General features: G+C 43.2%; 1 long non-coding RNA gene across 1 annotated transcript; it reads right to left on the bottom strand.

The window, feature by feature from the left end:
- Nucleotides 1-409: 409 nt before the first annotated feature.
- Nucleotides 410-10,095, bottom strand: LOC311115076. The gene is made up of 3 exons (XR_014611192.1): nucleotides 9,990-10,095; nucleotides 1,282-1,372; nucleotides 410-1,086 (listed from the first exon to the last, which is right to left on the bottom strand). It is a non-coding gene; the product is annotated as an uncharacterized lncRNA (long non-coding RNA).
- Nucleotides 10,096-11,534: the final 1,439 nt, after the last annotated feature.

Raw genomic sequence — 11,534 nt, 5'->3', positions numbered from 1 at the left:
TTATTGACAAGAATGTAATAGAATCCTCAGGGATCGTAGTGAGTGAAGGCGGCCATGATAAGAAACTGCCTTTTTTGTGCCAGAGTGAAGTCCACTCACCACTCACTAACCTTAGTTACCTCTGTGCAGTTTGAATAGACTAAACTAAACAGGTATGTATGGCTGTTAGGTGAGTAGAGACAAAGGACAACTAAAGAACAACAAAAAACATGACGAGGGAAAACAAGACGAGGGAAAACATGACGAGGGAAAACATGACACATGACGAGGGAAAACATGACGAGGAAATTATCAGAATAGTCTGAAACATGCTCTTTTAAAGCTATAGCGTGCAAAGTTTTGCCTCATGTCATCTCCTTTACGAGCTCATACGTACATGAATGCATTTACTTTCAATAATATGAAGAAAAAACGAAAAAGAAATGATTTATTATTTCTATATATATATGCATCTAAATCATGTTCCTTAAACATTAAGGACTTGTACCATAAAAATCTCCCCATAAGATGCTGGTCAACAAAGCCCATACCTCCTTAGCAGGAGAAACATCCAGAGACAAGGACAGCCAAGAAAACACCAGAGAGAGAGAGAGAGAGAGAGAGAGAGAGAGAGAGAGAGAGAGAGAGAGAGAGAGAGAGAGAGAGAGAGAGAGAGAGAGAGAGAGAGAGAGAGAGAGAGAGAGAGAGAGAGAGAGAGCGAGAGAGAGAGAGAGAGAGAGCGAGTGTGTGTGTGTGATAGAGAGAGAAAGCGTTAAATAATTGTGTGTGTGTGGGTCTATTCGTGATCAGATCCCCAGACACTAATGTTACGACACCAGCCAGTGTGACAGAGGGAAGCAGGTGTGTGTGTGTGTGTGTGTGTGTGTGTGTGTGTAAGGGAGGAGGGGGTCTAAGCTCAGGGCGTAAAATTAGACGTAAAATCAGAGAAGAAAACGAAGATGCAAAAATGTAAAAAGGGTAAAATCTCTTCTGTCTTCCTTCACAACTTCTCCTTGGCAGGCACCCAGATGAAGGGTCCTGACTGCTCCTCGATGATCATCTTCACCGTGTTATAAATCTCCTCCAGAGAGTCCCCCTGGACTATAGCTGCAACAACACACAGAGACACAACACTACATGTAAAACATACTAAATATATATAGTATAGCTAGGACAGGCTTTCCCGTATTTTGCTCATTAGTTAATTCAGGGAACTGCAACATCAACTACTTGTCATGATGCAGAAACAGATGTAGTTTATTGAGCAGGTTGAGACTGTAGTGGTGTGGGGGCTGGACTCACCAGTGAAGTGCTCAGTGAACTCCTGCTCCAGTTTCATGGCTCTGTCAAACGTCTTCCTCCCTGGTCCTCTGTTAGCCTCTTATTCATCTCCCTAGAGATAGGGAGAGATAGCGAGAGAGAAAAATAGAGAGAGAATGAGAGTGAAAGAGAGAGGGAGAGAGATAGAGGTGAGAGAGAGAAAGAGAGTGAGTGAGAGAGAGCGAGATAGAGGGGGGGGAGAGAGAGGGAGAGAGATAGAGAGAGAGGGGGGGAGACAGAGAGGGAGAGATAGAGAGAGAGAGGGGCGAGAGAGGGAGAGAGAGAGAGAGATGGAGAGGGAGAGAGGGGGAGATAGAGAGAGAAAGAGGAGCGTGCGACAGAGAGAGAGGGAGAGAGAGAAAGAGAGGGACAGAGAGAGACAGAGTGAGAGAGTGAGAGAGAGAGAGAGAGAGAGGAGAGAGAGAGAGAGAGAGAGAGAGAGAGAGAGAGAGAGAGAGAGAGAGAGAGAGAGAGAGAAGAGAGCGTGCGACAGAGAGAGAGGGAGAGAGAGAAAGAGAGGGACAGAGAGAGACAGGTGAGAGAGTGAGAGAGAGAGAGAGAGAGAGAGAGAGAGAGAGAGAGAGAGAGAGAGAGAGAGAGAGAGAGAGAGAGAGAGAGAGAGAGAGAGAGAGAGAGTGTAATGATGTCATGTCATAGTATCGTGTGGACCAGGGGAGAGTTGGTAGATAAGTGGTTTTGTGTCACAGAGTCTGCATTCCTTATGTCAGAGTAGATTACTGATGTTGATCTTAGAATAATTGATGGACAGGATATAGTGACAGGGGTAAAGGTTAATAACATCAAAGAAAGAGAGTGCCCATGGAGGTTTACTAGATGTTCATGAAGAAACTTGTAACAGAGTGTATATAAGCAGAGGGATCTGTTTGTTCTGGAGTTGGAAGATGCAGAGGCAGGGCCATGTCCTTCGTCTGTTATAACTAACCCTGGTACCATATTAAATATCTTATATGAACTCCCCATCAAAAGTGTCTAAGTATCTCATTACATTCCTAACCACTTGATACCCTAGAAACTCATCATAACAGATTGGCGTCTGAACAAACAGGATGCAGTTCACAGCCAAACTAACAGGTAAGCAGACTTTCATTTAGTTGATTATGTCAAATTCTGCTATCAGTGGTAAGGCTTAGCTGTAACGGACTTTAAAATGCTATATTTTAAAAGGGGGACGATGAGTGGTAAGATATGTAAGGAGAAAGTCAATTGTAGTAATCTTGGATTACATTACGGGATAGAAGTAAGTTGAGGTATTATCAAATGTCATTTTAATTTCATTTATTATTTTGGTTAAGAAGTCAGAGCTGGACAGACTCTAGAAGGTGTGGTTAGGACTAGGTGTCGCTGGCTACCTCAATAGAGGGGACAGTAGCAGAGACAGATTTGTATATCTATTTGTCCCATCGGTAGGAGTGTTAAAAATCAGAGGAGGAAGATGGAACTGCCACTGTGGAGCATTGTTTTTGTTTTTGTGTCTATGTCTGTGTGTCGTTGCAGCAGTGAATCTTGGCTTCCATATTGGTGCGATGCAAGAAGGACACACTACACAGAGCGATGCGAATAGAAATTGGGAAGTATATTAGAAATTGTTAGTAAGGAATAATTGTTAATGATTATATGGATTTCTTGGATTAGAAATGTAATCTAGTGTGGTAAATACAGATGGTGTCTTGATGCATAGCAGGGATAATTTGGCCTAGAATGGTGTGAACCTAAACAAATAAAAGTAACAAACTATGAACCGGCTGAAGATGAATATCAGAGGCGTTGAAGATATGTTGTAAAGCACCACTTCTACATGCAACTGGTGTACAACAGCCAATCGAAGCTATCAACTGATATTTTCTCATGTTTTTATCTCGAAGAAGTGGGAAAGGAGTCCACCATTGAGTGAGAATGGAGAAAGATATGTTCAAATGCAACATTTTTTTATGTTGTGGGCATAATGGTTGGCAAATGGACAAGACAATGAGGTTGTAGAAAAGGTGGTGAATCGAATGAGACATTGTAGTTGTGACATTGTCATGTGCAAGTCGTTTTGAAATATGAAGCCGTCTGAAGAACATAATGAAGAGACGCCAGAAGATTTAAGTGCCGGGAGGAAAAGGGGTTGCTTAGATGTGTTGATAATAAAATTGGGTTTATATAAAATTGCTAATTTGGGTAGTAGGTATATACACTGCTAAATTAATAGTATTAAGAATGCATTGAGATAATGATCTGTATTTATTATCAGGATGAGGAAAGTCAGAATATAATTATGGATGTTTATACTGTATGTTAATATAAGTGTACATTCTGAAAGGTGTAATGGGTGATAAAGTTGAGGGTTTTAATTTTCATTGATAAGAACCAAATTAATCAATATGGATTGTCATTTTAAATTTGGTTGAGTTAAGTAATTTGGTTTTGGGTTAAAATGTATAAGATGACTGAGTGATTTAACTGAATCATTAGTAGGTATTAGTATAATTATTTTCAAAATGAAGGATATTGATTGTACAATTGAGAACTGTTTTATATAGAAATTATGGTTAAAACAGTGATACATTATGGTAATGTCTTAGGATACACTTATATGATTTATTTTGAGTAGACATTGTTGAATCATAATGTTTGACACATGGAAGTTAATGTGAGGATTATGTGAATGAAATCATGAATATGTTGTTTAATTGGGTTAACGTATTAACAGATGAGTCATTATATACATTTGAAGTATTGGGTGATATTGATATGGATGTTTAGAGTGGTAAATATCTATGTCGCTAGGCAATAACTTAAGTGGTTCCTATCACGGGGTTATGCTATTTTCATATGATCTGATTTTGATTGAATTCTTAAAGCATGAATAGTCTAGGGATGTACTGATTTAACAGGGAGTGAAAATAGAGTGTTATACTGTGTATCTATCTCAGGAATAATAGGAGAACAAAGTCAGAGTTTAACATTGTATCTATTAACAATCATGGGTTTTAAGCAATTGGGTCTGAGATGTCACTCGTTAGACTATGTAAGTGATAATCACATGTCATTGGATGCTATTATAGTAGATAAAGAGGGAATGTATGTGATTATATGGGGGATACATGTTGGCCATCAAGATTAGGAAGGTCTTGGGAATTTAACTAAATATATGGGAAATATTAGAGACATGCAGGAAGACATTAAGAGTAATTATTCTTAATATATACAGTGGGGGAAAAAAGTATTTAGTCAGCCACCAATTGTGCAAGTTCTCCCACTTAAAAAGATGAGAGAGGCCTGTAATTTCCATCATAGGTACACGTTAACTATGACAGACAAAATGAGAATTTTTTTCTCCAGAAAATCACATTGTAGGATTTTTAATGAATTTATTTGCAAATTATGGTGGAAAATAAGTATTTGGTCAATAACAAAAGTTTCTCAATACTTTGTTATATACCCTTTGTTGGCAATGACACAGGTCAAACGTTTTCTGTAAGTCTTCACAAGGTTTTCACACACTGTTGCTGGTATTTTGGCCCATTCCTCCATGCAGATCTCCTCTAGAGCAGTGATGTTTTGGGGCTGTCGCTGGGCAACACGGACTTTCAACTCCCTCCAAAGATTTTCTATGGGGTTGAGATCTGGAGACTGGCTAGGCCACTCCAGGACCTTGAAATGCTTCTTACGAAGCCACTCCTTCGTTGCCCAGGCGGTGTGTTTGGGATCATTGTCATGCTGAAAGACCCAGCCACGTTTCATCTTCAATGCCCTTGCTGATGGAAGGAGGTTTTCACTCAAAATCTCACGATACATGGCCCCATTCATTATTTCCTTTACACGGATCAGTCGTCCTGGTCCCTTTGCAGAAAAACAGCCCCAAAGCATGATGTTTCCACCCCCATGCTTCACAGTAGGTACGGTGTTCTTTGGATGCAACTCAGCATTCTTTGTCCTCCAAACACGACGAGTTGAGTTTTTACCAAAAAGTTATATTTTGGTTTCATCTGACCATATGACATTCTCCCAATCCTCTTCTGGATCATCCAAATGCACTCTAGCAAACTTCAGACGGGCCTGGACATGTACGGGCTTAAGCAGGGGGACACGTCTGGCACTGCAGGATTTGAGTCCCTGGCAGCGTAGTGTGTTACTGATGGTAGGCTTTGTTACTTTGGTCCCAGCTCTCTGCAGGTCATTCACTAGGTCCCCCCGTGTGGTTCTGGGATTTTTGCTCACCGTTCTTGTGATCATTTTGACCCCACGGGGTGAGATCTTGCGTGGAGCCCCAGATCGAGGGAGATTATCAGTGGTCTTGTATGTCTTCCATTTCCTAATAATTGCTCCCACAGTTGATTTCTTCAAACCAAGCTGCTTACCTATTGCAGATTCAGTCTTCCCAGCCTGGTGCAGGTCTACAATTTTGTTTCTGGTGTCCTTTGACAGCTCTTTGGTCTTGGCCATAGTGGAGTTTGGAGTGTGACTGTTTGAGGTTGTGGACAGGTGTCTTTTATACTGATAACAAGTTCAAACAGGTGCCATTAATACAGGTAACGAGTGGAGGACAGAGGAGCCTCTTAAAGAAGAAGTTACCGAGTTACAGAGCCAGAAATCTTGCTTGTTTGTAGGTGACCAAATACTTATTTTCCACCATAATTTGCAAATAAATTCATTAAAAATCCTACAATGTGATTTTCTGGAAAAAATTCTCAATTTGTCTGTCATAGTTGACGTGTACCTATGATGAAAATTACAGGCCTCTCTCATCTTTTTAAGTGGGAGAACTTGCACAATTGGTGGCTGACTAAATGCAAGCAAGATTTTGGTGGCTGACAAACAAGCAAGATTTCTGTCTCTCACAGACCTGTAACTTCTTCTTTAAGAGGCTCCTCTGTCCTCCACTCGTTACCTGTATTAATGGCACCTGTTTGAACTTGTTATCAGTATAAAAGACACCTGTCCACAACCTCAAACAGTCACACTCCAAACTCCACTATGGCCAAGACCAAAGAGCTGTCAAAGGACACCAGAAACAAAATTGTAGACCTGCACCAGGCTGGGAAGACTGAATCTGCAATAGGTAAGCAGCTTGGTTTGAAGAAATCAACTGTGGGAGCAATTATTAGGAAATGGAAGACATACAAGACCACTGATAATCTCCCTCGATCTGGGGCTCCACGCAAGATCTCACCCCGTGGGGTCAAAATGATCACAAGAACGGTGAGCAAAAATCCCAGAACCACACGGGGGGACCTAGTGAATGACCTGCAGAGAGCTGGGACCAAAGTAACAAAGCCTACCATCAGTAACACACTACGCCGCCAGGGACTCAAATCCTGCAGTGCAAGACGTGTCCCCCTGCTTAAGCCATTACATGTCCAGGCCCATCTGAAGTTTGCTAGAGTGCATTTGGATGATCCAGAAGAGGATTGGGAGAATGTCATATGGTCAGATGAAACCAAAATATAACTTTTTGGTAAAAACTCAACTCGTCGTGTTTGGAGGACAAAGAATGCTGAGTTGCATCCAAAGAACACCATATCTACTGTGAAGCATGGGGGTGGAAACATCATGCTTTGGGGCTGTTTTTCTGCAAAGGGACCAGGACGACTGATCCGTGTAAAGGAAAGAATGAATGGGGCCATGTATCGTGAGATTTTGAGTGAAAACCTCCTTCCATCAGCAAGGGCATTGAAGATGAAACGTGGCTGGGTCTTTAAGCATGACAATGATCCCAAACACACCGCCCGGGCAACGAAGGAGTGGCTTCGTAAGAAGCACTTCAAGGTCCTGGAGTGGCCTAGCCAGTCTCCAGATCTCAACCCCATAGAAAATCTTTGGAGGGAGTTGAAAGTCCGTGTTGCCCAGCGACAGCCCCAAAACATCACTGCTCTAGAGGAGATATGCATGGAGGAATGGGCCAAAATACCAGCAAAAGTGTGTGAAAACCTTGTGAAGACTTACAGAAAACGTTTGACCTGTGTCATTACCAACAAAGGGTATATAACAAAGTATTGAGAAACTTTTGTTATTGACCAAATACTTATTTTCCACCATAATTTGCAAATACATTCATTAAAAATCCTACAATGTGATTTTCTGGAATTTTTTTCCTCATTTTGTCTGTCTTACTTGACTTGTACCTATGATGAAAATTACAGGCCTCTCTCATCTTTTTAAGTGGGAGAACTTGCACAACTGGTGGCTGACTAAATACTTTTTTTCCCCACTGTATATATATATATATATATATATATATACACAGCTGTGGAAAAAATTAAGAGACCACTGCACATTTTTCTTAAATCAGCTTCTCTACATGTATGACAGCCATTCCATTCCAGTGTCTGTTGAATTCCAACATAGGCACACCTCATTCTAATGAATTAGGTACTGATTAGGTGATCACCTGAACCAAATCTTATTTAACGAGGAAAAGTATAAAAACCACTGCTGTGGTCATCACTATCCTCTTGCAATAGGACCAGCTGGATGGCAAAAACAGTGCTAATAGTACCTCAAAAGTAATATTAATCAAAAAATAACTATTGACCATGCCAAAAGAGTTGAAAAGGAAAGTTTTGAGTGAGGAAAAGAAGGGTTAAATTTTGGCTTTACTGGCAGAGGGATACAGTGAGTGTCAGGTTGCTTCCATCCTTAAAATTTCAAAGATGGTGGTTCATAAGAACAAGGTCAAGCAGCAGACATTGGGGACAACAAAGCTACAGACCGGCAGAGGGCGAAAACGACTCTCTACTGACCGGGATGACCTCCAACTCATTCGAATGTCACTCAACAACCGTAGGATGACATCAAGTGACCTACAAAAAGAATGGCAAACGGCAGCTGGGTGAAGTGCACAGCGAGGACGGTTCGAAACAGGCTCCTAGGGGCAGGGCTGAAGTTGTGCAAAGCTAGAAAAAAGCCTTCATCAATGATTAGCAAAGAAGAGCAAGGCTGAGGTTTGCAAAAGACCATAAGGATTGGACCGTAGAGGACTGGAGTAAGGTCATCTTCTCTGATGAGTCCAATTTTCAGCTTTGCCCAACACCTGGTCGTCTAATGGTTAGACAGAGACCTGGAGAGGCCTACAAGCCACAGTGTCTCGCACCCACTGTGAAATTTGGTGGAGGATCGGTGATGATCTGGGGGTGCTTCAGCAAGGCTGGAATCGGGCAGATTTGTCTTTGTGAAGGACGCATGAATCAAGCCATGTACAAGGTTGTCCTGGAAGAAAACTTGCTTCCTTTTGCTCTGACATTGTTCCCCAACTCTGAGGATTGGTTTTTCCAGCAGGACAATGTGCCATGCCACACAGCCAGGTCAATCAAGGTGTGGATGGAGGACCACCAGATCAAGACCCTGTCATGGCCAGCCCAATCTCCAGACCTAAACCCCATTGAAAACTTCTGGAATGTGATCAAGAGGAAGATGGATGGTCATAAGCCATCAAACAAAGCCGAGCTGCTTGAATTTTTGCGCCAGGCGTGGCATAAAGTCACCCAACATCAATGTGAAAGACTGGTGGAGAGCATGCCAAGACACATGAAAGCTGTGATTGAAAATCGTTGTTATTCAGCAAAAATTGATTTCTGAACTCTTTCTAAGTTAAAACAATGAACATGAACTTATTTTCTTTGCATTATTCGAGGTCTGACAACACTGCATCTTTTTTTGTTATTTTGACCAGTTGTCATTTTCTGCAAATAAATGCTCTAAATGACAATATTTTTATTTGGAATTTGGGAGAAATGTTGTCAGTAGTTTATAGAATAAAACAAAACTGTATTTTTTACCCAAACACATACCTATAAATAGTAAAACCAGAGAAACTGATAATTTTGCAGTTAATTTTTTCCAGAGCTGTATATACGACTGATTGGGAATATTGTATTTTATATTAATTGTTGGGGGTTAAGTCATTTTACTTACCACAAAAGAAGAAAAAAAAAGTGGATTGTAATGATGTCATGTCATAGTATCGTGTGGACCAGGGGAGAGTTGGTAGATAAGTGGTTTTGTGTCACAGAGTCTGCATTCCTTATGTCAGAGTAGATTACTGATGTTGATCTTAGAATAATTGATGGACAGGAGATAGTGACAGGGGTAAAGGGTAATAACATCAAAGAAAGAGAGTGCCCATGGAGGTTTACTAGATGTTCATGAAGAAACTTGTAACAGAGTGTATATAAGCAGAGGGATCTGTTTGTTCTGGAGTTGGAAGATGGCAGAGGCAGGGCCATGTCCTTCTTCTGTTATAACTAACCCTGGTACCATATTAAATATCTTATATGAACTCCCCATCAAAAGTGTCTAAGTATCTCATTACATTCCTAACCACTTGATACCCTAGAAACTCATCATAACAGAGAGAATGACTAAGACGTTAACCTATATACAGTATGTATTTATATATACACTAACCAGTGACTGTGAATAAAAACATAAAACATATTCTGAGTCTGAACTCTTAATTCCCACCATCCCCTAGGGCAGAATACTTTGGCCTCTTAATTCCCACCATCCCCTAGGGCAGAAGCCTTTGCCTCTAATTCCCACCATCCCACAGGGCAGAAGACTTTGGCCTCTTAATTCCCACCATCCCCTAGGGCAGAATACTATGGCCTCTTAATTCCCACCATTCCCTAGGGCAGAAGACTTCGGCCTCTTAATATGAAAATGAATGTTGAACCAAAACAACTTACAGGATATTCTCCACAGACTTGGGCTTGATGAAAATAGCGATGGGGTAGAGCATGGTCGATTGCAATCGCTTGATGGCGTTGCCTGAAACATCCAGGATGCAATGCTTCCCCTGGACATAAAGAGAGAGAGAGAGTTAAGACATTCATCACAACAAAGCCGTATGCTGACACTTCCTCCCCTTCTCTTCCTCTATTCCCCTCTCCACCCCCACTCCTCCTCTCTTCCCCCTCACCTCCTCTATTCCCCTCTCCTCCTCTCTTCCCCCTCTACTCCTCTCTTCCCCCTCTACTCCTCTCTTCCCCCTCACCTCCCCCTCTCCTCCTCTCTTCCCCCTCTCCTCCTCTTCTCTTCCCCCTCTCCTCCTCCACTCTCCCCCTCTCCTCCTCTTCTCTTCCCCCTCTCCTCCTATCTTCCCCCTCTCCTCCTCTCTTCCCCTCTACTTATATCTTCCTTCTCCTTCCCCCTCAACTTATATCTTCCTTCTCTCTTCCCCCTCTCCTACTCTCTTCCTCCTCTATTCCCCCTCTCCCCCTCTCTTCCCCTCTCCTCCTCTCTTCCCTCTCTTCCTATTTTCCCCCTCTCCTCCTCTCCTCTCCTCTTATCTTCCCCCTCTCCTCCTCTCTTCCTCCTCTCTTCCCCCTCTCATTCTCTCTTCCCCCCTCTCCTCCTCTCTTCCCCTTCTCTTCCCCCTCTCCTTCCCCTCTCCTCTTCCTCCTCTCCTCCTCTCTCCCCCCTCTCATCCCCCTCTCCTCTTCCTCTCCCCCTCTCCTTCCCCTCTCCTCTTCCTCTCTTCCTCCTCTCTTCCCCCTCTTCTTCCCCTTGTCCTCCTCTCCTCTCCTCTTCTCTTCCCCTCTATTCCTCCTCTCTTTCTCCTCTTCTCTTCCCCCTCTCCTCTCTTCCTCCTCTCCTCTTCTCCTCTCCTCTTCCCCCTCTCCTCCTCTCTTTCCCCTCCTCTCTTCCCCTCTCCTCCTCTCTTCCCTCTCCTCCTCTCTTCCCCTTCTCCTCATCTCTTCCTCCTCTCATCTCTCCCTCCTCTCTTTCCCCTCTCCTCCTCTCCTCTTTCCCCTCTCCTCCTCTCTTCTCTCTCCTCCTCTCTCCCTCTCCTCATCTTTCCACCTCTCCTCCTCTCTTCCCTCTCCTCCTCTCTTCCCTCTCCTCCTCTTTCCCCCTCTCCTCCTCTCTTCCCTCTCCTCCTCTCTTCCCACTCCTCCACTCTTCCCTCTCCACTTCTCTTCTCTTCCCCCTCTCCTCCTCCTCTCTTCCCCTTCTCCTCCTCTCCTCTTCCCCCTCTCCTATTCTCTTCCCCATCTCCTCCTCTCTTCCCCCTCTCTTTCTCTCTTCCTCCTCTCCTCCCCCTCTCATCTATTCCCCCTCTTCTCCTCTCCTCCCCCTCTCCTCCTCTCTTCCCCCTCTCCTTCCCTCTCCTATTCCTCTCTTCCTCCTCTCCTCCTCTCTTCCCCTCTTCTTCCCCTCTCCTCTTCCTCCTCTCCTCCTCTCTCCCCCCTCTCCTTCCCCTCTTCCTCTTCTCCTCTCTTCCCCTCTCC

Source organism: Coregonus lavaretus, assembly GCF_964263955.1.
Source record: "Coregonus lavaretus genome assembly, contig: HAP1_SCAFFOLD_7669, whole genome shotgun sequence".
Classification (NCBI taxonomy): domain Eukaryota; kingdom Metazoa; phylum Chordata; class Actinopteri; order Salmoniformes; family Salmonidae; genus Coregonus; species Coregonus lavaretus.
This window is presented reverse-complemented; position numbering and strand designations above follow the sequence as displayed.